Raw genomic sequence first — 21,739 nt, 5'->3', positions numbered from 1 at the left:
CCTGGAGTATTTGGGAATCTTTCTTTTGTGAACTCGTTTTCTTATTTCTACCAGGAAACTCCCATCATTTGTAATGCCCTACTTCATTATATGAATAATGACATCAATATATTATTCCAAGTTTGTCCGGTTGCCATATCTTGTATGAAACGCATCTCACACAATCAACAGATCATAAAAGCTGCACGTAGGAATTTAACAACTTATCACAAAACAGCATTGACAATTCCCACGTTTCATGAAAAGTGTGTCACACTGATTTTATTATCGGACATAGTGGGAAAAATGACATAATGCAGCACAATAAATATCAATCAGGCTAAAGTTAGCATTTTGGAATGGAATGTTTAATTTATGCGGCTAACTAAATTAAAGAAATAATCAGATGAAAAACTCAGTATGGTTTCAATATCATGTTGTTCAAAGTTTTTGAAACTCAAAAGAAGAAACACTTCACAAAAGAATTCTACACCAGACGTGTCAAACATACGGCCCACAAAAGTTTCTTTTGAAAATTAAATAAAGTGTATTCGCTACAATATCTTATTTTTAATTTAAAGGACAGTTACACGCTGTAGTTGTTTTTTATCTACTATAATATGGCAATTGCTGTTTTAACGACGTTATGTAACTCACCATGTAAAAAACTAACAGAAACAAGTACAGTATGTCATGATATAAGCAATATCACATGATCAAAAGTCTTGTTTTGCTGAATGTCAGCACGATGGGAGTGATTTTATACAAGAGTTCAGCAAACAAGCTGTCAGCATTGAGTTACATTTTAGACACAGTGCTGTCTGGTTTTGCTCTGTTTAGCCAACAAAAACAGGTTTTAACAAAGCTGGGGTAGAACATAAGAGCTCTCCGAGCAGCACAATGTCTGAGATTTGTTGCCTCGCTGCATTATCAGCAATGACTTTCCAGGCAGTGTTCACACACAACGGCACCTCATGAAACTGATTTCGGACAAGATCCTGAGGACGAGTAATGGTTTAACAATCTACAGCAAAATAAAGCAAGCTTTGGTAATAGCTAAACAAATATTTTATTACTATAGTACTGATTTATCACTAGAAATAACATAAAAAGTGCAAAAACTGATGACCCAACTCAACTTTAAGATGCTTTTTTTTTTTAGCTCAACCATCATGGAATGATATGCACTGGATTAATGGATCAGATGTAGGTATCTCAGCAGACAGAAAGTGATAGTCACTTGCTTCATTTCTACATTAATCAGGCATTTTGAACAAATGTTTTGAATGAATGAGCAGTTTTAGTTTCATATTATTTATGCATGAGAAGCTTAAAACAACCAAGATACTATCTCACTTGGAAAAATATGGTTTAATTATTGTAAAAAAAAAAAAAAAAAAAGTTTTCCTAGTTTTCTTGTAAATTATAGTGTAGTATATATGGTTAATATTAATGCAATTGTGAGCAAACTAAGGTTTAACAGAAGGTAATTAGGCCAGAAGGAGGTGACATTTTATCCAATTTGGCCCTCAACCAATAATGAATTTGAACCTCTGACCTACACAGAGCTTTTTCCATTCACTGACAGTTCCAGCATGTCTCTAAAGCACCGAAATAAACTCACCTTTTATTAATTTATTTATTATTTACCGGACGGTTTTCCGGCAGGTGAGATATTCATGTGCAGATAGGTAGCTGGAGAAGGGGTTTGAGGTGGGCATATAGCAAAGGAAACTGCTTGGAAAAAGTTATTTGCTAAAATACAAATCCTTTTCAGTGAGATGAACGCGCAGAAGTTTAAACTGCGGTGAAAGAGTGATAAGTAATAAGGGAGAAAATGACAGCACCGCAGGCTGCTCAGAGCTGCCTGTATCTCTCGTCTACAGCAGGACCTGTGGCTTACCTGAGACAGCCTGACACATTTATGTGCATTTAAATCTTCAGCGTTTTTTTGACTTCATCAAAATCACATGATTATATACATTTTTACTTCGAGTGAAAATATAATAAAAACAGCCCAGGTGTCATTGTTTAACAAATAATAATAATATTAATAATTATCTATAAAATAATAATTTACTTTCTTCATCTATAGTCAATATAATTTTGTCATAAGTCTCCTGCCATATATCATTGAATTCTAACATGTCATGTTCCTGATATCTGAGCTTATTTCACGCTGAATCCTCCCCTTACCAGTTAAAATGCTTGTGTAGCTGCTGCCCTTCACACTCTGTCCTTATTTCTCATCCTAACACTCTCCAAATCACAAACTAAAATGCAACCAAACCTGCCACTATCACTGATATACATCTACTGAGTCTGACAAACAGCAGCTGTACTGACATGCAACTTCAATTTATATTATATATATATATATATATATATATATATATATATATATATATATATATATATATATATATATATATATATATATAAACAACTACAGCAAAACACAGATTTAGCAAATGCCCCTGTATGTATTTGTGTTCACGCTCAGTGGAGCATCAAAGGTTTCTTTTTACAATGTGTTCTGGAGCGTTGAGCAATGCAACATATCTGCTGATTTTATGATTGGTTTTATGTTTGTTTTATCTCTCTTGTCTTACCATGCATTTCCCTCTAGGTGTGATAATGATTTGACCCTTCACTTCTGTTGTCTGTTTTTGAATATAATTGTTTAAATAACATCAATGCCAGCTTGTCAGTGTCTATTTCTGAGGCCACAGTAATAGACTTTAGAAAGCGGGCCGTGTTTTCTCATGTCAGTCTTCTGTCAGCCAGACAGTGAGACGGATCAGAATCACAGCAGACAGCTTGGACTCCCCAGGCAAGAGATCGAGAGACAGAGAGAGAGAGAGAGAGAGAGAGAGAGAGAGAGAGAGAGCAAACTCAAGAGTGTGTTCTTAAAACCATTCACTCATACTTATACAGCCTGCCCATTATAAGCCTGCTCTAAGTCAGCATCTTTACTAGATTGGATCAGATGATTGAAAATACAGCCACAACATAAATAATGAATTCATTATCATCTATGGGTGAAACACAGTAATTAGTCTCATCTAGCAAATGATCCACTGTGACGGATATGTCTCATTAGTGGCTCGGGTGTGAGCGTGTGTTCTGTCTAAGCCGATCACACCTCAGACAATGTTTGTGAAGACAGGCATTTGAAGAAACCCAAATGAGTTAGTGCCAGCGTGTGAGGGTACGTCAGAAGGGATTTAAACACTGTCAGCGGTGGTTTTCAAAGTACGACATCACTCAGACCATAAAACTAACACTTTGTTTCCAAAGACATGGCATTTTTTTATAGCATTTTTTATGACATTTTTAGAGATCAATCAAAGATGACAACTTATTAGCATTTAGCTTTTATATAAGTAGCAACTTATCATTTGGGGTTAATTAAACATATTAGCATAGCCTGAGTCAGATCTAATGTTATTGCATTAGGAAATAAAATATGAAACCAAGTGCCATTTACTTGAAAAATAACAAGCACACTTTGGTAAGCTTCAAATGATAAAGCTAGATATAGATAGCCCTATGGTTAAAGTATCGTGACATGTTGTTGTTCTGAAAAGTTAATGAAACATAAGTTTTTATGAGTTGATCCAGGAACACCATCTACTTGGCAAAACACAATCATTGCCTCCTACAAGATGTTCGCCAACATCTCCAGCAAAAGCCTAATATTGCCTAGCAATGTATTTTTTGCCAGCCTCTTTCTGTTGAGAAGAACCAAGCCATTTCACTTGGTGGGCATCTCAGTAACACCCCTGCACAGAAATTTCCTTAGTCTTGAAAGTTGAAAGAGCAAAATATCCAACACACAGTTTGTCATGATGACATTTCAACATGACCCAAAAATCTTACAAGCTTCAATTCCTGAAATCACATTAAAAGCTATTTTTAAAGGCTGGTCTAGGTAAAAAGCATGCACTTAATAAAGTGAAACTATAGCCTGAATTAAAATATAAGACTGGACGTCCATTTCTACAGCTATGATATTGAGCAGAGGGACTTTCCTTGTCACTGTCTCTGAAAGGAGCAAAGGGTCTCTGTTGTGCAAATACGATACCCAGCATTTGTTTTTGAGGTAAGAACCCGTCTCTGAGAGTCGTACCATTCATCTAAAACCTCTTTGAAAAGGTATGCTAGTGGGACTGTAGTCTTCAGGGAATAGAAAGCACATGGTGGAGTTGTTTCACACCAAATATTTTGTTCTCCAAACTGATGATAAAAAATTGGTTGGAATTTAAAAGGTGAATTGCATCTTTGAGACATAAACGTCCGATAGCTTTTTTGACAATCATGACATAGTATTTATGTTCCTGATCAAATGAAATAAAATTTTTATTATTAAATACAGATCATCTTATTGGGACCCACTTTATATTAAGTGGCCTTAACTACTATGTACTTAAATTTTAATTAATAATTTAGTACAATGTACTTATTGTGTACATACATGTTTTTACATTGTACTTATATTTAAAAAAACTACATGTAATTACATCTCTATTCAATTTCTGTAATTACATTTATAATTACACTGTTGACCCATACTTTACACCTTATCCCACCCTTAAACTTACCCATACCTCCAACCCTCTCCCTAACCTTACCCTATCCCACCTCAATAGCAGCAAAAGTGTTTTACAATACAATATGAACACAATAAGTACATTGTACTTAATTTTTTATGAAAGTACATAGTAGTTAAGGCCACCTAATATAAAGTGGGACCTGTTATTGTATCCTAAGCATGAACCTTTACTCTCTCAGTTCTACATTTTTAGCAAAAAGAAATCTCCCAGCAGTGAAGTAACGCTGCATGACATCATAGCCCAAGCCATCACTGTTCCATGTGGTGCTTTGACCTGAGCTATAAATAGAGTTCATGAGTATCACTCAGTAAAGTTCAGATTAAATAGTCTTGCTTCTGCGTGGCAAAGCATGCTAAATTCATGAGCTCTAATGCACTGGTTTCGATCACACGCGTGACTCATTTTTAATGCACTCAGAGAATGAGAAGAGGAGGAGGAGGAGGAGTGGGCAGCTCAGTGTAGTTTTAGGAGACTTTTAGCTGAAGAATTTAGTTTAAGGCATGAGGGGACACTACCTAAAGGCATCAGAAGAGGATGTTGGCAAAAGGAAGTCACTTTACATGCCATGTTTTTTTTTATGTTCTACTGGGGAATTTCTCTGCCTGTTATCAGACAGTCCTTTTCTTGTTACTCCTGATACAACATGACAGAAATTAAACTTCTAAAACTGGTTTCAGAAAACATTTTGGAGACTGGATTTCATTTCTATTGATGCTTTGTTGTGGACTAAAGCTATTTTGTGGGCTAATGCCTCTGTACTGTCACAGTGTTGTAGAATAATATGCTGTTGTCTAAAATGTTTGGTTTTCAAGAACTGTTATGATGTATTGTACTGTCACTTGTTAATTTTACTAATGCGGTTGTATTTGTGCCATTGCTCCAGTGTTTCTTGATGGTAATCCTGCCTGTGACATTCATTTCTCTACTTAATGTAAGCAACTGGAAGTGTCAGCTAAGTAACTCTGTCTCACTAGGTAATATCTACAGATCTCACTCAGTACCACCAGTAGGCGCCATCTTTAACCCAAGGTTTATGTGACATCTGCTTTTTTTTTTTTTTTTTTGGATGTGCATGCAATGTCTATGACTTACAATGATTCTAGACGAGGTGCTGTGGATAACTGGTCTGTTTCAGAGTCCGAGATCCTCAATAACTCTGCATAGGTAGAGAGCCACTGCAAAAATAAAACATAAAATCAGTTAAAATCATGTCTAGGCCATGTATATGCAATAATCTTAATTATTTTTTTTCTAACTGGGTAATGCTCTAAGACAGTGGTTCTTAACTCCAGTTTTGGTGATCCAGCGCTTTGCACATTTTGTACATCTTTCTTATTTGACACTCTCAGTTCAGTTCATGAGGCTGAATCAGGCGAGCCAAACAAGGGAGAAAACATGCAGAGCATTGGGTCTGGGACTGGAGTTGAGAACCACTGCTTTGAGAGATGTCATGTGAAAATGATGGATGTAAATACAGACTTACTTTAACAAGTTACATCAATCAGACCACAGAAATTGAATTTGTCCTAATCACATAAGCTTGTGTGCTGAAGAACACCTATGAGCTTCTTATTGACACTGATGGAAACTGACCTTTGATGAACACTGGCATGTGTATTTCAGGAATAAAGTATGAGAAGCTGTGCTGTATTGTGAATACGGACATGGCTAAAGGACATTGTTACGCACACACACACTTACACACACGCGCACACACACACACACACACACAGATCACAGCACAGCATGAGTCTTCTTTAGAAACATAATTAAATGTTTAACTCAATGAACACACAATAAACAGAAAACTTTGAAATATTATTATGCACAAACACACACTCTCTCTCTCTCTCTCTCTCTCACACACACACACACACACACACACACTTAGTAGGAGAAAAATATATATATTATACAAATCAGTTGAAATACATTTCTTTTAAATTTCTTCTTGTCCAGTACCTCAAATGTAGAAACCATCTAGAAAAGCTAAGGAAGCTGCTGAAAATGGTATTACCTCACACACTTTTAAATTAATAACTCTCTACAGTTTAAAAAAAAAAAAAAAAAAAGATCACCCATTGATAATTCCTGTGCAATGTTCACAAAAACATCCAACAGTCACGTTATTTTACAGCAGTGAATGACACATTTCCAGAGGTGGGTAGTACTTCAGCATTTACATGAGAAACTTTTTTAGAAATGTTCATGCAATACGAAACACGTAGTTTATTCTAAGTGTGATGTCTCTTTGTTTTCTCGGGTATGAGCAATGCCACATTCGCGAATGAATCATGCTGCATCCTAGTTTGTCTACCTATTCTACACCCTAAACCCATGTACTCTTTTGGTGAAGAGTGTGTAGTAGAAGAGTAGGCAAGCTTTGGGACAAACTATCAAGTCATATAATTGCGTCTTTAACGGACCGCTCTGACAAGTAGTTACACGCACCGTGTCACTGTAAACTGGCCTGTCAATCATTTTGTCACAGTTAACATCCTCCATATTTCATTTAATTTAACTTCCTACCATATTGGAGAGAAAAGAAGTCGCATGTCGCTCTGCCAGCTGTGGGTCTTTGTGCGGTGAACTCTGATCATATTTTTACATAATGATGCATTTAAAAATTTATGGCCAAACCAGGGAAGGCCCAAGCCTTTTTTGGGGTCCTAAGCAGAATTTTACATGGGGGCACTCAGTCTCCCCCAATAAAAGTCAATGCTTGATTGTTTGCAAATTATAAATCTAATACACCCAATATCAATTTCATTTGTTGTAGCTGTGTTGCTTACATTATACCAATGTCTGCCTGGAATGTTTTTGCCCTTCTATGATTTTTCATTTTATCTAGGAAACCCACAAGAGTGGCCCGGTGTTAATTTGCGCTTTAACATTCAAAGTCTTAGAGTACTAACTGGCATACTTTATGGTGTACTGAAAAGCAGCTAAATAAACCAGTGAGCGGGCACTATAACTAACGGATGGAGTCGGTGTCAATATTCATGTCATTTCAATCTTATTTTCCTTGATCCTACTGAAAAATAACCCATGGAACACAGAGGAAGACATGCATAGTAAAACTACCACGTCTCTGTAACTGTCACAAACATGTCCATTGTCCACATAATGTAAAATCATTCCCAAGAGCCCCAATCCCTAAATACTGCTGCTAGTACTTTTTCAAAGTTCCAGAAGTTTCGGAGGCGGGACTTGGGCACTAAACATGCTGATTGGTTCAGATCATTTTCAAAATATTACTCTTATTATGTCATGAAATCAAATTTTAAAAGTATTTCAGGTGAGAACGTAGTTGTTTAAAACTCAAATCTGATGTCTATTTATAAATACAGTGCCTATTTAAAAGTGCGTTTCGCCGATTTCGGAGACGGTGAGCTCCACACGATCAGTTCTCATGCAGTCTCACCTCGGCTAGACCTTCTGATGTCCTACCAAGGATGCAAGTCCAAAATCTGCATACTATTTTTTTTTTATTGATAAATGTGCACAGACCTCCGTCACCAGTCTATTTGCCTAACCTTCCAGGTACTTTAGACCGCGGTGGAAACGCAGAAAGCAACAGGTCTGGGGGGGAAAAGTTCCTGGTACAAATGTTCTGGGTAATTTCGGTGGAAACCCGGCACTATTTCACCTCCTCAGTGGTGGGGTTCCATTTAGGGCCTGCTGGGAGTCTTAGTCTCCTGGACCTGAGGAGACTGTGGCTCCACGTCCGGGCTCAGATGTCTCCGCTTCACCTCATCCTGCAGTCCAGAGCACTGAGGCTGCACTCCTCCCACCCCAAATTCCGTCATGGATCATCGCCCATTCATCATTGCAGTGCTCCCTTGGTCAGTTGGCTCCACCTGAGTTGGACTTCGACACACCTCTGCTGTGGACTTGCGGGCTGTATAGCCCTCCAACCCTTTTTCTACGGACCACCTTGCCTCCTTCCTCGTTTGTGGCCGCCTGGATCCTCTGCATCGCTTCACCTCCTTGACTCTCTGTCTGTGTCACGGGCTCCACCTTTATGCCTTGGCTCCTCCCTCCAGCACCACCACTATGAAGTGCAGTCTTGGCTGTGGCCTGGGTCTCCACCTATCCTCTCCTGCTCAAGGCTCTTTCCTGGTCATCTGCTTCACCTGCACCTCCCTGGATTTTGTTTGGCATCCTCCTCTCAGTTGTCCGCCCTCCTCCCGAACATCCTCCTGCATCTTTTCTTTGTCTTCGCCATATCCTCATCTTCCCCGCTGCCTGATCTTTCTCCTGGGGCGATATGTCACATGTCATTCAGCTGGACTTTGTTTTCCTCACGCAGCGTCCCCCTGCATTGAGTTAATTGTCTTATTTTGTTCAGGTGTGTGTAGTTAATTATTCCTGTTTGGTCTGTGTATTTAAGTTCCTGTGTATTCAGTTCTAGTTTGTTCATAATGTCTACGTTAATGCTACCTGTGTGTTGGATTAAAGACTTAAATCAATTTCATTGTAGTGCATTTATTGTTAGCACTATAGCAGTGACACACACAGCGACATGCATGGCATAAAAACTAATTATTAGTGATGTTGGAGATGGGATAGAAACAAAAGCCAGACAAATTATGAGACACACATTAGTTAAATTATCCTAATGAAGAAATCTATGTGCAAGTCAAACTATTATGCAAATGCACACCATGCAGACATGGCAAGGTCTGAAAAAAAAGAAAATAAATAAGACACTTAACAGTGACAGTAAATAAATAAGAAAAACAAAAGACAATAGAAGTCAGACGCGAGGAAAATACACGGTATTATTTGCACACAGTAAAGTTTGTTCTTCTGGTTTCAGTTTTCTGTTCCAGACACTGAGGGTTGTTTGTACTCTCCTGTCTCATTCTCTAAGAAGGCTTTAAGTGTGACCTTAATGTGGACGTTTGGTCTTTTAAGTTTATTCTGCCACAGCATCTTTGTAAACCTAATTCCCTAGTTTTCCCTATTTCTGAACCATCACCACACATGCATAAGCCAGCTGCCTCAGCAATACTTCATTGAAATCTTATAATGAGAAAACATCACATATGCTGAGAGTGTACTGTATATTTGCACATCATTAAAGTGTAGAATCTCTGGAACTACTCAATTCATTCATTAAGACATATCTTACTGATAGAGTGACACAACATGCCGGGTACTCACGCTCTAATAAGAGACGCTTCTTTCACATCTTTCCTCTAATGTGACATTGCAAACTTCAAAGCTGTGGGGTTTTTTATGATTGAAATCAGACAGAGATGAAGTACGGCACTGATGCCATAGCCATACTAATTAATACGACAGCATCAACAGTCCTGCTACCCGAAAAATGAAGCAGATATTTAAGGGATTTCAAGGGCACTGTGATCACAGTGTGGTCATGTTAAGTGTTTGGATTGAGATGGAGGACTAGTTTAGTGTTCCCAGGGCAAAACTGGAGACATTGATTGTTTGGACCTTTATGTTCATGGGCACAAAAACTGAAACCTGAACAACAAGAAGGAAGAATATAGTCATATTTATTTTCTATGAACAGTTTGTCTCTGAACCAGTGAAATGTGGCAGAAACATCTCCTCCTGTAAATGGCAGCCAACGGGATTGCTTGCTTCACATTTCAATAGACTGGTTCAGTGCTCAGTGAGCTGGTCCTGCAGTTTACTTGTCTGATATATGAGTTATGCCTATTTGTACAGCAGCAGCATCATGTCTTACATGATTACAGCAGCAATCTGTGTATCGATTATAAAAACATTTATCAATTATATTTATAACATAAATATAATTATTCATATTATATTTATGAAAAAAAGTTCTGATTGGGGAATTGAAACTCTTGAAATCTGGCAACTGCAACCACAAAAGCTTGTAGCGACCTGTTAGCAATGCAAGCTAACGCAACTGCCAAATTCAAATGAAATATTTTCAGAATAAATAACCAGTGGGCAAATATTGCAAACCATTATGCTTAATAAATCGAGTGAAGCAGAAATTGTGATAACAGTTAAACAAATTTGAGTCATAGTGCTACCGTCTGAACTGAGTGGACTCTGAACTGACTTGAGCTGAATAATAACACTATTGTCTTTCAGAGATTCCTGTTATTTTTTGACAGTCATGACATAGTATTTATGTTCCTGATCAAATGAAATAAAAATGTCATTATTAAATACAGATCATCTTATTGGGACCCACTTTATATTAAGTGGCCTTAACTACTATGTACTTACATTTTAATTAATAATTTAGTACAATGTACTTATTGTGTACATACATTCCTGTTTTTTTTAGCTGCTTTGACTCAATATTGTGACTTGTCCTGACTTGACTAACAGCAGCATGCCATCAGATCTAGTCTGTTAACACCAAATACTGTACTTTAAAGACCATCATATCTGTTAACATGCTAAATGGTTGCCAGGTATTTCCTAAACTATAAGAAGGACAAAATTCAGGGCTGTTGTCAGGAAAGCCATTAGGTGGCAGTGTCCTCTTAAACGACATACTGATATATACTGAAACATCCAAATTTTCATGTTGATGAACAGTGAACATGAAAATAAACAATAAGAGCAATTTATTTCCTCATGTTCGACTGACACGCATACCAACAAACCAATGAGAACATGCAACAATGATGACCATTCATAGCAATAGACAGCAGGCATCTGCTCACCCGAACCCCTCCAAAACAGGTACAGATTTGCAGAAAATTATAACAATATCTAAAATAATTAATGATTTACAGGCAGTGGCATGCAGTATATATTCCCAACATTTTATTAAGTAAGGCTTATGTTACACCTTAGATGACAAGGAAATTTAAGTAATGTTAATATTAATAAGCCAGTCCTTAGACAGAGATAGATAGATAGATGCCGATGTACTTGCAAACATGCATTCTTCCATTACTGTGTTCAAGAGAGGTTATTACAGTTACTGTCTGTGCCATTAAATTGAATGTGATATTTTTCAGGTAGCTAGCTACTGTATACACTATAGATAACTTGCTCAGCAGATTCTCCTCAAACTGTTGCTGTTCGATAACAGTAGATGACCAGACATATACACTATACTATTATCTATGATACACCTACACTGAGATCACATCTGCCCTCTGACACATTTTGGGACACAACCAATGTACAAATGAGCTTGGACAGCTGGAAGCATCTGTACACTATGTTTTGGCCTGACAATACAGCAGACAGATGAAAACACTGACACATTATGTAATGCAAAGAGAAAGCATGTCATTAAAGTAACGACTACTATGTATTGTTGATCTGCACTTAAAGGGTTAGTTCACCCAAAAATCAAAATTATGTCATTAATAACTCACCCTTATGTCATTCCAAACCCTTGAGACCTCCTTTTATCTTCTGAACACAGTTTAAGATATTTTAGATTTAGTCCGAGAGCTCTCAGTCCCTCCATTGAAGCTGTGTGTACGGTCTACTGTCCATGTCCAGAAAGGTAATAAAAACATCTTCAAAGTAGTCCATGTGACATCGAAAATACATTTTGGTCCAAAAATAACAAAAACGATGACTTTATTCAGCATTGTCTTCTCTTCCGTGTCTGTTGTGAGAGAGAGTTCAAAACAAAACAGTTTCTGATATCCGGTTCATGAACGAATCACTCCATGTAACCGGATCTTTTTGAAACAGTTCACCAAATCAAACTGAATCGTTTTAAGTGGTTCACATCTCCAATACGCATTAATCCACAAATGACTTTAGCTGTTAACTTGTTTAATGTGTCTGACACTCCCTCTGAGTTCAAACAAACCAATATCCCGGAGTAATGCATGCACTCAAACAGTACACTGACTGAACTGATGTGAAGAGAGAACTGAAGATGAACACCGAGCCGAGCCAAATAACGAACAATAGACTGACTCGTTCACGAGTGAAGAACCGGTTGCATCGGTGTTCGGATCACCAGTAGTTCTTCCGGACAGTTCGATTCAATAAACTGATTGAAGAAAACGGTTCACCGGTTCTTTTGCGCTTGATGTAATGGCGTCATTTTCGATGATTGTCCTTGATTCAAGCCTTCGGTTTACCTGGGCTCATAACACTAGCACAGAATCAGTTCAGAATCAATCACCAAAAGAATCAGTTCAGTTCAGACGCTCTGTGTGTCGGTCTGCTTCACGCTGAATCACACATGCGCAGTATCATCAGCTCCTGGGTTCTCGAATCGGATACGTCTGACAGAAATGGTTCTTGACTCGAGAACGAGTCAATCTTTTGTTCATTATCTGGCTCGACTCATATGAGTGTTCATCTTCAGTTCTCTCTTGGACATGGACAGTAGACCGTACACACAGCTTCAATGGAGGAACAAAAAGCTCTCAGACTAAATCTAAAATATCTTAAACTGTTCCAAAGATGAATGGAGGTGATACAGTTTGGAACGACATGAGGGTGAGTTATTAATGACATTTTAATATATGGGTGAACTAACCCTTTAAACATAGGGGTATGTAAATCAGCTAACAGGTTTGATAAGCAGTCAACGTGCAAGATAACAGAAATCTGTTGTTACATTTGTACTTCTGTGACTCGGTCTCTAGATGCGTAGATGCATAATCACATAATCACACAAACATAAAGGGGGATCAAAGCCATAATCAGGTCTTTGTTTCAGGAAATGCAATATACAGTATTTTAAAAACAATTTTTGGATTTCATGCAGTCAAAAGTGTCTTGAATGAATAACTTCCCATTTTTCTGGAACATACTGTAACTGTAACATATCTAAATATTCTAAGGACAATCTCTCTTTGTTTCAGACAATATGTATTGTTAAGGTTCTAAGAAAACTATCATAAAATCAGGCCGCATCTCATTTTCTAAGTATTTTCTTATCTTTGACATCTATTGATCTTTCGAGTTGTGACTGAACTAATTAAACCAGAAGGCTGCGCGTCCCATCAAGTCTGCAGGCATTGTCTGTTCTTTGACGTTTCTGTTTAAAGATGCATTGGTCAGATGAAGCGTTGCTGATAAAAGCACTTCAGAAAAGAGCTGCCGCACACATAAAATCTGAACAAGAGCATCTGTCAGATCTCTGCAGCACTGGCCTGTCACACAGGTCCAAGCCTTTACACCAGGAATCCTGGAATATGTCAATGTCTGAGCCCTCTTCTAGCAAGCAGCAAGTGCAAAGAATTTTAAATTCACTTTATTCTTTCTTTCTTTTCCCTCAACATCCTTACCAAGTGTGACTAAGGATAGTTGTAAACCACTCAGTAATTGTACCTTGTTTCTGAATGTAAATGTTATGTTCTGGGAATGTGTAGTTTACTTAAGTACTATTGAAATTAAATACTTGCATTCTTACTAAATGTTCAACAGAGGAAAACCAAAACAAACATGTGTGAACAGCATGTAAAGAAACTATATTTGAAGGACTCACCTCACATGAAACACATCAGTGTTCAAGTTAATGCAGAAAGAGTTCTGTTCTGTAATGTCAGTGTGTCATGCAAAGAAAAGGGATTCATTAAAACTGTAGTCATTCATAGGCCGATCGATATATTCAAATATACTTTACAATCAATTTATCATAACAGTATGCTTTCCTAACTGCTGTTTTCTCAGCGCTGTCATTTTTGCTGTGTGTTAATTTTGTTATTGAGAAGTGTCTAGCACATATTTACATAATCATAAGTGACGTCACTCTCATCAGTGTCAGGATATATCCTTAAACGGTATATATCTGATACATTGTTTCCAACATTTTGGTTCACTGCCATTTCAGTAAATAATATTAATAATGATTTCATTGACCACTTAATTGATTTATGAGATAAAACATCAGGCGTTATTGTTATTATTGACTTTTACTATTTTATTATATTTTAAATATTCAGTAGGGCAGTGAGATATTATTTATGAATCAGATTTGCTTAGAAAGCGGATGGTTTATTGTACTTTTAATTAGGCACTTGTCTTAAAGTCAACATGAAATGGCATTCAAACACTATTTTTCTTGTTTAATGAGACATATTTCCACATCAGGATCAGGCTAGCATGCTAGCAACAAGTGTCATGGAGTCTATTCCCAGGGACACACATACAGTTTAATGTACACCTTGAATGCACTTTAAAGCATCTGTCAAATGCATAAATATGAATGTACTCATTTAGATAAAAAATCTATAGGTTGACTGAATCCAATGTGTATCTATTGGATCATAAAAAAATCCCATTCTATAAAAGAACAAAGCCAGAGCTAAATGCATTTACAGTGAACCACGGCTGCTATCACCCACTTGTAAGGAAGCATCCAATATTAATCACAGAATTCAGATATTAAATCAATGTGTCTGACAGCTGGTTAACAATTTAACAATAGCCTGTGTGGTGTAGGAGACATCTGACAAAAAAGAAAGCTGTTTCACAGGCGGAACAAGTTATATTGTCATCACACCCTATATGTAGAGTAGGGCACCAATTACAGTCCAAGAGGGGCATCTGTAAATGTGTGAAGACTGTGTGAAAACATTTAGTTTTTCTTTGAAATAACATGAACTGATTAACTGTGCACACTGCACCAGTGTTGGAAAGAGTACTGAAAAAAATATTCTCAAGTAAAAATACCATTACCTTCCAAAAAATTTTAGCAGAGTAGACCAAAAATTTATTGTGCAAAAAAACAATTATCCTTAACCTTACCTTATTCTCAGTGCAATCATCATCATTTAAATCATAATGTCTGCTATTTCATTTTTTTTTAGAAAATATTTAAAATCAGGTGTGAGGCCACTGAGCCAGAACATGTTATTGTTGCACATAAAATATTATTGTTCAGAACAGTGCAAAGAATTCAAAAACCATTAGAGATTCATACGAGAGGTCAGCATCACACACCATGTAAGTAAGTAAGTAAGTAAGTAAAGTTTATTTTTATATAGCACATTTATCACAGCAAAGCTGACCATAGAGCTGAACATAGTCAAAGATAAACATAAAATAAACAGAAAAAAACAGATTATACAGTAAAACAATGGAACATAGATAAAATTCAATTTAAAATGCCTGGGAATAAAGATATGTTTTCAACTTCATTTTAAAAGTTGTGATAGATGGTGCAAGGCGAATGTCCAGTGGAACTTGGTTCCAGAGACGAGGGGCTGCAATAGAAAAAGCCCCATCACCCTAAGTTTTTAAGCGTGAACGAGGGACAACTAAAGGAGCTCTATCAGAAGATATTAGAGATCTGGAGGATGAAACAGGAATAAGATGATCAGAGAGATAAGATGGGGCTTGACCATTAAGAACTTTAAAAACAAACAACACAATTTTAAAATGAATTCTAAAATAGACAGGAAGCCAATGAAGAGAGGCTAAAACTGGTGTAATGTGATCTGTTTTCTTTGCCCCGGTCAACAGCCTTGCAGCAGCATTGTGTACCATCTGCAAGTGTGCAATGGATGTATGAGGAAGACCCAAATATAATGAATGACAGTAGTCAAGGCGGGAGGTAATAAAAGCATGAATGGCTTTCTCCAGGTCATTAAAAGTTAAAAATGATTTCAGTCTCGAGATGATCTGTAACTGATAAAAACAGTGTTTTTGACAACTGTATTAATTTGTTTAGTTAAACAAAGCTCAGAGTCCAGAATGACACCAAGATTTCTGACCTGGGAGGAGACTGAGGGGAAATGCTTGCCAAGCTCATTGATGAGACCATTTCTCAACTTAGGGGGGCCAAAGACAATTACTTCCGTTTTATTGTCAGTAAGTCTAAGAAAGCTATTGGAAAGCCATTTCTTGATATCTCCTAGGCAGGCCAATAAGAGTTGAATGGTATCACCAGCTTTCAATGGTATGTACAGCTGGGTATCATCAGCATACACATGAAATGAAACATTGTTTCTCTTAATAATGTCTCCCAAAGGTCGCATATATAAATTAAAAAGGAGTGGCCCTGAAATGGATCCTTGAGGCACTCCACAGATAATAGGAGCAACAGATGAAGAAAACTTACCCAACTCAACAGAAAAAGACCTGTCTCTAAGATATAAATTAAACCACTGCAAAGCAATACCCCCAATACCAAACAAATTTTCTAACCGGCAGAGAAGAATATCATGAGATGAGATGGGTTAAAAAGAGTGATTAAAGAAAACCAATATCTGCCTTTTACACAGCTACATTTCTCAAACTGTTATGCTGATAATTTAATCTGTAAGGAAAAAATTGCATTGAACAGGGAAATATTTCCAGGGAAACTTTTTCAAAAGAAGACACACACACACACACACACGTCTCTTTGCAGGGCCATGGCGTTCTCGGTAATAAGCTGCTCTATAAGCAGCATCTACAACTGAATGGAATAAAAAATATATATTTATTTTTTTGCATGAGTGCACTTGCTAAATGAAGGCCGAGACCGATTACTCACTCTATCCAATCACATTAATGGATAAAAATACAATTATATATAAAACAAAAATCAAATGACCACAAATGGAGGGAAAATAGTGGAGTAAAAGTATACATCATTTAAAATGTACTTGAGTAAAAGTACATAATATTTAAACTACTCAAGGTAAAGATTCTGATAAAAAAAACGTCTTAATTACAGTAAATTTACACCTCATGTTGACTTTAACCCATGATAAATCCTACAGAGCGGCGATCTTGAAGTGAATGCACAACGACTCTCAGAATAGGACGCCTAATAATCACCTGAGGTGTCCAAGTTGAAACCCGCTGAGGTTGCCCAGTGCACTTATGTTTTGCATCAGTAAGCTAACCTTATTTTAATGAGCACTTTCAATGAGCTCAAGGAGTTCCGGAAAGGTTCTCTAAGGAGGTGAAGACACTGAGATTAACTGTTTCAAGTCCTTTTACAACAGAGCGTATTGTAAATCAAATGCACATAGCTGTTAACTCACTTCTACTCTGATCTCCACCATGAACCCAGTAATGCTATTCTTAGAGCCATACAACCAGCCTGTGGCTTTCAGAGCTGCTCTGTAGAAAGAGAATGAAACTTTAATGTCGAACAGAGGATGTAGAAGAAAATCAAATCTGCTCAAGTCCTTAGGCTGTTCCATGGCTTTCAGTTTGAGTTTTCTTCTGAAGGATCAGCCAAGGCATAATATTTCCATTCCAAACCACCTGCTGAGAGCTTGAGAAGAATCATCTTCACATAAAACTAACATTCATCAAATTCACACAAAACTGATGACAATCCTGAAAAATCTAATCCAAGAACGAAGCAGTAAATTCTTAAATACTTAAACATCAAATAGTCCCTTCAAGTCTACTACCTGGTCTAGTATAGACTTTAAAATCATTTTTAAAGAGCAGGTCATATGGATTTTCAAATATATATATATATTAGCATTTTGTAATGTAGCTGTCCTTCAGTGTAATCAGTCTGCAAAGTTATTAATCAAAAAAAAGTGCATGATACATAAAGATTCTCTCAAAAGAAAGAGTCGACTCTGAACTGTCTTAACAAGCCGTCTTATTTTATAATCTTCTGCCTGTTACCTACTGTTTATATGTCACAAGGTAAGACATTTACACAATACCTGCCTGCCTGCAATATATGATCTCTCTAACCTGCCCACAAACACTCCCGCTTGTTATTTATTGTGTTTGCATCATGTTGAGAAGACGCTGTGTTTTCTGCCTCACTGGGCATTCTAACACTGCTCCCACGTGCATGTCAATTAAGTAAATAATAATGATAATGAATGCTTTGAAACTGCTGTCACATCACGTAAAGTACCACATACATATTAAACCTAACACTGAGAATCATCCTGATCAAGTCGTGCTTGTGATGAGTTTCAGGTTGAGCGACTGCATCGGTATCATCCTCGGACTCTGGCTCAAATTGATAAGATAATATTGATGCCAGTTTTTTAACCTTATTATAGCATTTTTGTTTAAAAGGAACCCCCCGGAGCAAAACATTTTTATGGTAATGGGAGTTTGTTTACAACCAGGCGGCAAGGAAGTCGACCGGAAGTTGAAGTCGGGTGGGGGCTGCCATCTTGTAGCAGAACTTCACTTGCGTTAGCATTCCCATTGACTCCAATTCATTTTGGCGTCACTTTGACAGCAAATAACTTTACATCTGAGGCGTTTAAAGACTCCATTTGTCCATTATTTATTTCTAAAGATACACGACAATGTATAAAGGGCTCCATTACCTTCTATGCTACATTATGGCCCCGTAGAAACAGTTTTTGTAAAAATAGGCTAACGATTGCGTAATAACCACTCGACTCTCTGTCGCATTACCGTACAGACAGGAGGAGAAGCTCGCAGGCACTTAACTTAATATGGCGTACTGGCGTTACATTTTAAAATACTATACAAAATAATTAATCAGAATACTTACTCCTGCTCACTCATGACAAAGAACTCCCCGCTCAAGCTCGCCGTCTCTGCAAGATTAACGATGGCAGTTTGCACGCACAGCTACTAGAAGATTTACATCTGTTAGACAGGTTGCTGACGTCTTCAAGTTTAGTTTAAGTCTGCGCGTCAGAAACGGTAGTGCTAAAAAAACGCTAAAAATGGGCTTCACTTGTCTCAATTGAGTTCCAATGGGGTCGCTGTGTCCATTTCTTTTACTGTCTATGTTTCCAACACGCACTGTATGCGGCAAGACCAATCACAACAGACTTCACCAGCTGACAATACAGAGTAGGCTTAGGGAAGGGAGGGGTTTACAGACTTTAAGCTCAGAACAGCTTTAAAGGGGGGGGGGGGTGAAATGCTATTTCATGCATACTGAGTTTTTTACACTGTTAAAGAGTTGGATTCCCATGCTAAACATGGACAAAGTTTCAAAAATTAAGTTGTACGTTTGAAGGAGTATTTTTGTTCCAAAAATACTCCTTCCGGTTTGTCACAAGTTTCGGAAAGTTTTTTTCGAGTATGGCTCTGTGTGACGTTAGATGGAGCGGAATTTCCTTATATGGGTCCTGAGACACTTCTCCCGGAAGAGCGCGCGCTCCCGTATAGCAGAGCACTGAGAGCACAACAGACTTCACTGATCAGAGCGAGAGCGTCGCCAAATGTCACAAAAGAAGTGTGTTTTTGGTTGCCAGGGCAAGACAACCCTGCACAGATTACCAAAAGAGAAACAGCATTAAGGGACCAGTGGATGGAGTTTATTTTTTACAGAGCATCAACGGAGTTGTGCAAGTGTTTGTGTTTGTTCCCTGCATTTCGAAGATGCTTGTTTTACAAACAAGGCTCAGTTTTATCCCTGATTTGCGTATCGTTTATTTCTTAAGGATAATGCAGTCCCAATGAAAACGGGTCGCGATCGTGTGTTGGAACCACAGGCGGTGAGTAAAACTGCTTCAAATATCTCTATGTTGTTAACTTAGCTATCGGCTCGTGAGCACATCAAGGAAACAACATGCGATGTTGTCATCAAACTGCACTTTCCACATGTACAGCTTAAAAAAAAAAAAAAGACGACATAAAGTGGAACTTATTCATTTTCCAAAACCGCTAAGCAAATATATACAGTTTCAATACATACTACATAGAGACGTCCTGCTGTAGTCGTTGCTGCTGCTCTTGTTAAATTTCAGCCTCTGGATCTGATTCTGGATCATAAATATACGCTGAATCTGACTGTTAGCCATGGTTTGTTTTGGATGTTTTTTTCTTCACGGTAATGTCACTCACAGTTTCCAGACGCTCTCAACGCAAAAGTTTACTCGCGCTCGTGATTCTTTAGCTCCGCCCACACGTCACGCCTCCAGGTGCTCGTGTTTTTCCGGGAAAAAATGGTACAGACTATCTTTCTCTTATAAATATAATAAAACTAAAGATTTTTGGAGTTATGAAGGATGCAGTACTACTTTATAGGTACTCAAGATTAACATGATATTGAGTGAAAATGAGCATTTCACCCCCCCTTTAAACTAATTGTTTTGAAATCATTGGAAGATGATTCTAATATTAAATGTATATTCTGAGAAAATTACAACAAAATTTTAGGACACTTTAAAATACCATATGACCTGCTCTTTAAAAAATAAGTCACATCACGATGCATGCACAAGCTTTCCCTGAATGTAAACATGTATACTGTACATTGCACCTTGTTTATGTTCAGGGCACATTGTGTCATGGTACTCTCCAAAATGGTGGAAGACGGTAAACCAAATCAAAATGATTGAATAAAGTAGTTTTTTTTTATTGCGCACAAATAGTAGTCTCGTAGTTTTGCAAAATTGAAGTTGAGCCACTGATTTCACATGAACTATTCTACCGATGTCTCTACTACATTTCTGGGTCTGGGAACTCTTTACTTGCACTGCTGTCTATGCAGGGTCAGTAAGCACTTTTTTAAAGTGACATTTCTTTTTCATTTACAAGAAAATATCAGTTATTTTTTCAAGTAAGTAATGCAAGTTACATTGTTTTCTGTTTACTGACTGACAGCTCTCCTGTCCCCATGTTAAGCAAAATCAGGAGTGAGTGCAGAGGCATTGTGTGTGCTGTTGGAAACATGATGTTACTGTAGACCAAGACTAAATGTGAACATGCATTTACTCATCTCACTTGCACAAAAACAGATTCAGTACTCCTCAAAATTAATAAAATGGTGAAATGCAAACTCAGAATATGACGCAAACCTGCATTAATTAAATATGAACAAAAACACACAAATATCCTTTGTATTTAATCCCATTGCTTTAACCAGTGTCTTTTCTGCGGATTTTCCATGACCCAATTCAACCATACCAATAAGCAAAAATTACTTCACATAAACATGACATTTGTGTTTCTTTTCTTTATTGCTGAAGAGTGTTGAACTACTTTTTGTGTGTTACGCAAAGGTTATGTCAAGTCACCTTTATTTGTATAGCGCTTTATACAATACTAGTAGTGTCAAAGCAGCTTTAGAGTCAAACATGAAAATAATTAGTCAATGATGCAAGAATACAATAACATTGTTCAGCTAAAGTCAGTCCATTGATGATTAAGAGATGTCATCATCCAGTTCAGTTCTCTTCCAATAGTGCCTGTGCAATGTAACATTACTGTCCATTAAATCTAAGTAGGTAATGTGATTGGTTACTTGTTTTAGCGGGTGAGTCAATGTTATTGTAACACTGTGGAGCAAGGGCTGG

General features: G+C 37.4%; 1 protein-coding gene across 2 annotated transcripts in view; it reads right to left on the bottom strand.

Annotated features, from left to right (window-relative positions):
• The window catches only part of LOC113113411 (FERM and PDZ domain-containing protein 3-like), a 142,861-nt gene that overhangs the window by 61,962 nt on the left and 59,160 nt on the right, over positions 1–21,739 (bottom strand). For both annotated transcript variants that reach the window (XM_026279580.1, XM_026279582.1), the window contains exon 2: positions 5,688–5,770. The gene's annotated coding sequence lies outside the window, so the exon portion shown is untranslated. The remainder of the gene's footprint in view (positions 1–5,687; positions 5,771–21,739) is intronic.

The sequence above is a fragment of the Carassius auratus genome, chromosome 14 (genome assembly GCF_003368295.1).
Source record: "Carassius auratus strain Wakin chromosome 14, ASM336829v1, whole genome shotgun sequence".
NCBI classification, from domain to species: Eukaryota; Metazoa; Chordata; class Actinopteri; order Cypriniformes; family Cyprinidae; genus Carassius; species Carassius auratus.
This window is presented reverse-complemented; position numbering and strand designations above follow the sequence as displayed.